Genomic DNA, 5,882 nt, shown 5'->3' on the forward strand with positions numbered 1-5,882 from the left:
TATAATTTATATTATACACTTCGAGTATAATTAATACAATTTACTAAATAATTATATATATAATTTTATTGAATTATAACGATCGCGGCGCGGTTTGTAACGCGACGCGTGCGCAAGCACGATCACTCAATTGATAGTGTTCACTTGCTCTCCGATTTATGGTTTTTATTGAAATAAACCTCATTGAACAGAGTTATCGGTTTGTAGTTTTAGTTTACATACCGATTTAGTATAAGTTTCCATTTGTAATAGTTACTTAACCCGATTTTTATAACATTCCTTAATAAATTATTATGTATATTCCTACGGTTTTTATTTATGTTTATGTAATATTTCCTAATTATAATTATGGATATACATTATTTATGTTTATATATTATTGTATATATATTTAGAACATTATTTATTTTAGTTTAATTTTAATTAATTATTGTTAGTTGTAGACATTTTTTCCAACTGTTAGTTGCATTGGCGTTAGCCACTTACCGCTAGCTATGCCACGCAGTGTTGGCTTGACCGACAGAGATCTCGTTAGAGATAACTTCACCTTTACTTAATGTGACTAAAACTGTAATAAAGAATAGTTTTGTAGAATCAATGTAGACTGAACTTAATATCCTATTTATTTAATTCAGGCTATTAATAGATCATACAATAAATACCTTATAAACTAACTTAGATATGAAATAATAATAAAATATAAATTGTCTTAGTGGTCACGGCACTGACGACGTGACGTCAATCTGCCACGGTAGCGCCGGTACACCACTGTCTTCGACTAGTAGTTCTCCTTCATGAAGGTGGTCAGCAAGTTGGTGAGGATTCAATGCCTTGCCACTCGCGTTGAGACTCGACTTCAGTTACGTCGTCCTTATTAAAAAAAATAGTATGGATGCGTAGTAATTGATGCTGCGTAAACATAATTTTGGTTTTGTGTTGATAAGTAGGTATATCTAATATTTACATTGTAATGATTTATTTATTCAAAACATACAATGTTCTACCCGCCCATTGTTACCTCTGTGTCTTGTAATTATAATTATGTGTTTATTTTTGTATACATATTAGTTTATGTAATTGTTTTTTTTTTGTGAGAGGAACAATAAAGAGTTTCTCATTCATTTATTCATAACATTAATTAATAAATTATGTATACACTTCATACTGATTTTTCAACACCCGTAAATACCCGTAATTCAACGTATCTGTGGGTCTGTGTGCTAGAGTATACCATAGTAGCTCCTAAACGAATGATCCGATTAAGTTTCCGTTATATTTGTTTAAAAACTGAACTGCTCGAGGTAGTTTTTAGTTGCGTATAATTAGTTATTTTTTAATAAATATTAATACATAATAAAATAAAGTCAAAACCAGTTTGACTGCGAGCTTCAAACACAAAGGAAGGTGAGATTTTTCCTGAGATTAGGACGAGGCAATACATTATTTTAAACCTGTTATAAATAATCGTAATAATTTATAATTTATAAAATATTTCTATATAATCCGTTACCTGATGATAAAACCTGCGATGGAAGGAAGGGAGGGGACAGTGTAGTAAAGGGAAATATGGTTCTACACCATTCCACAGGTTGCATCATTGCATCATTAATTTCATTCATTATATTTAACGATATCGGTTGCTAGCGGTTTCGAACACCGCTTTATTTCTTACTGGCTGTGCCCGCGGTTTCACCCGTGTCAAATTTATAGCCTATATATGTTATTCTGATGCATAAGTTATATTACTGTAAAGTTTCATTAAAATCCGTCGACGCGAAACTTTGTGAGTATGGATGTTTGTTACTCTTTCACATCCATACTTACAAACTTTCGCGTTTATAATATTATTAAGATAAGATAATTTTGGTCGCAAATTCGATACTCGCAAACATTTACATTAATAAGTATGATTCTATGTATTGTTCTGGGTATTTAAGCATTCCTATTAGTTATTTAATACTCACAGTTTATGAGTAGATAGATAGCCCTGCAATGAATTGTCCCGGTTATTATTATTTGGTTCTAACAGTAAAGATATCAGGAAATACCAGGTAGTGTTTACTAGAAATAAATTTGCATAAACAAACTATATTCTTGTTTATATTCATGCATTAAACTCTGCATATTTCGTAATGTAATTTAAACAGTATATAAGCTTAATACATAAGGCCTCGGTTTAGAGACAGTGATACTATGTAATATTATATTATCTGTGGTGATACTGTAATCGACTATTTATAGTTAAGTGTTGCTTACAACATCTTAAATGTGAAGTTAAGGGCTAACCACAATAATGTAACGGTTATATATTATCTGTGCTGTTTAACCGCATATTACCGTATTATGTACGTAGATTTACAAGGATGCTGTAAATCTAATTATAAATATCTTCTTTGGAAAGTGAACACTATCCTGAGGAGATAAAACCCATTGCTCCTAATTTGATGAGTTTTGGTATAAATATTATGTTGATGGGACCTTAGAGATGAAAATCAGTTACTAGAAGTACTAATACTTTATGAATAAAGTCACGGGCTCGAGTTGTAATAAAATAATAATATTATTCAATAACCTAATACTACAGTAAACAGTTTGCAAGCTCTGTTCCGGGGGTCGAAGGCTATGTTATAAGTGATAGTGAAATTGCTGCGAACGCTTATGACATCTTAGTAATTTGAAGTAGCAACACACGGAGGATAACAAGATGATACGATGATAGAATAAGAATGATGACGTCATTCTCAACCTATCATCGGTCAATTGGACTATTGTGACAAATTTATCACAAAAAAATATAAATCGTTTTGGAAACAAGTTTTTATTGGTGTCGCCGAGGAACGTTCTAGAAATAGTGTTTAATTTTAAAAAAGAATCAAAACAATATCTTGCACTATGCTTGACGTTCCATTTTCAAAATAGTAATTTTCTTTTCCATGTTCAAAAGATCTTTTTAAGTAATGTATTTGTGTGTGTATATATTGTATTATGTTGTATGTACATATGTATATGTTGTATCTTTTTAAGAAGTGTTTAAAGTCTATTCGCGATGGCAAAGTTGATGGCAAATCAGGAAATATTATGAAACGAATTGTACGTAACAATGTAATACAATTTCCATTCGGTTCATACCGCACTCGTATCGCTCGAGATTCAGTGTTTTATTCCGTTGATGTGAACCTAGTATCGGATATTGCACTTGAGGACGTGATCTTAGGGATGCGATTGATATTAAATTATCGATATCGAAATGAAATACAGATATATAGCCATTGATTAATCACGAAATTTTTATTTCATAAAAAAAAACATACACGTGTCTGTAGTCTAAGGAGCTATATTTTTATCCCTGCCCACGTTCTTATCATAGTTGTCCACATTTGTGAAACTCTCCTTTCTCTATCCCTTCCTCCTATCAGATATTTTGAAATCTAAACTATGTAGGAGGGTAAGGAATTGTTAGTAATCAGGTTGACCTCTACGTGGTTCATCTGGAAACTATCACGACAAAGTCCTGGTGAATTTGATGCAATGGGTTAACTGATCTAATGATCATTTTTTATCCTTCCCGCCATCGTAAACCGTTAGCGCAATGGGTACACTATTCCATTATCGTTTAAAAAAACTATATTCTTTAACAGATATATTTAATTAAGTTAAAATTTCATGTTTTCATACTTACAGACAACTACTTTTTTGAAAGAAGACCACAAAGAATTTAGGATCCTCCTATCGAATTTCATAAGAATCGGTCAAGCCGTTTCGGAGGAGTTTTGTTACAAACACTGTGATATGAATCTTGTCTCACTGGTGTTCTAAATGCGAAAGTGTATGGATAGATGGATGGATTTTTGTTACTCTTCCACGCAAAAACTACTGAACAGATTTTAATAAAACTTTACAGTAATATAGCTCATACACCAGAATAACACATAGGCATCTCATCACTAAATTGAGAGAAATTATGTAAATGGGCAAAACATAATGATGAATGTCAAGTAAGTGTGATGCAGACGAAGTTGCGCGGATTAGCTAGTCTAGTATAAATTTTTATTAAGTTATTATAACTACCGATCGAAATGTTCATTATATTATAACGTATTAATTTTGACGATAACTTTATTTTATCGATATGATTCTGAACAACACTAGTTTTCTATCCTTTAGAAAGAGCTCTTTGTGGGATTGAAACTTTTTGACTCTGAGGGATTGTTATCCGTAAAGTAGCTTGAAATGTATGCGCTCGCAACGAGGTGCAGAGGGAACGGGATCAAATGGTATTATGACACACTGTAATATCAACCTACGCAAGACCCATCTACGAATGACGACCTCGGTGGTCCAGCGGTTTAACACTTCGCCTTACTTCTGATGGCCGCTGATTCGATTCCGACTTCGATGGTCCAGCGGTTTAGTTTTCTTGGTTGCGGCTTCGATTCCTTTAACAATACAAACATTTTTATTCGTAAGTATGAATATTTGTATTGTTCTTTTATATAAATTTACAAAATGTATTTAAATTTTCTCTATCAGTTGTCTAGTACCCAGAACATAGGTTCTGCTATAATAGAATAGAAATAATCTTTGTTGAAATAGACCTAATACAAGCACTTTTCAATTGTCATATTTTTTATTCTACCACTCATTCGGAACGCACCCTCATCATAAGAAGAAAAAAACTTGGGTGTTGCACTTTTAAATAAATATTGTTCTAAGTAAATACATATTTACAAGGATTAGGCATGCGACAATCAACATAGAAACTGCCCCACACTCGATCTTTGTACAGACAGCTAAGCTTGAGACTAGATGGCGCCGTGTGAATTATATATTATATTATAACTATTATAATAAAATACACGTGTGGCTCGTAACTTTCTGGGTATATTTATAAAGCATTTTTTTCGTAGAGTATAACAGCAAAGTTTATGTTTCTTTATATTAAAATATTGCTAGTGGTTCATATGTTCGCGATTTTCTTCGCAGGACTGTAATCACGTTCTGAGTTTATGATTTATAAATTTACCGTTGATCATAGATGGTTTACATAAAAAAAATGTTACTAACTAAGTAATGAAGTTCATTTATTGTATGAAGCTATAAAATATATAAGCTATATTATAAATATAGGTAATCAAGTTTTAACACGTATAATTTTATGATAAATACGTTATAGCAAACGTTGAGAGAGACCACAGATAAGATAATATTACATATGTGTACTAAACACAAAAGTTCAAAATAAATATTTTAAACTGTGCTTTTATTAAAGAAATGTGTCAATAATTTTTACTTATTACGTTGAATTTAAAAAAATTGTGATTACGTTTAGAATCGATGTAACTTTAATATTAATCATAATAACGTGTATATATATATTATCATAAATAAAAATTCTCCGATAGTACTTATTTTTATTCGTTACCGCTACTTACCACTTCATTGGTGTTGTGGCTCTGTATCATAATTTTACTTTATCTTACCCTTCATATTATATACTCCTTGTAAAACAAGCGCCTTAGCGGAGGAAATAGTCCTTTTTCACGCTACTTGTGTTGTGTTCCATGTATACAGACCTCATGATCAGAGGTCTATATTTTATATATGTATACATGGAACATAGATATAGATAGATGTCTAGATAATGGAATGGTGTACCCCTCTGCGCTAACGCTTTACGTTGGTGAATCACTAGTGAAGGATGATAAGATGAACATGAGGTTAGGTCAGTTAGCTCATCGTAGCAAATTTATTACACATTTATCAAAATGGTTTCCAGGGGGAAACGCGTGGAGGTCAAACTGACATGGTATATTGCTAGCAATAGGAATAGGTTTATCAGTCTACGTTACTAGTAGTCTACCACTGAATAAGATGTTATGCCA

Source organism: Achroia grisella, unplaced genomic scaffold (genome assembly GCF_030625045.1).
Source record: "Achroia grisella isolate CSIRO2021 unplaced genomic scaffold, CSIRO_AGI_Agris_v1 utg1248, whole genome shotgun sequence".
NCBI lineage: Eukaryota > Metazoa > Arthropoda > Insecta > Lepidoptera > Pyralidae > Achroia > Achroia grisella.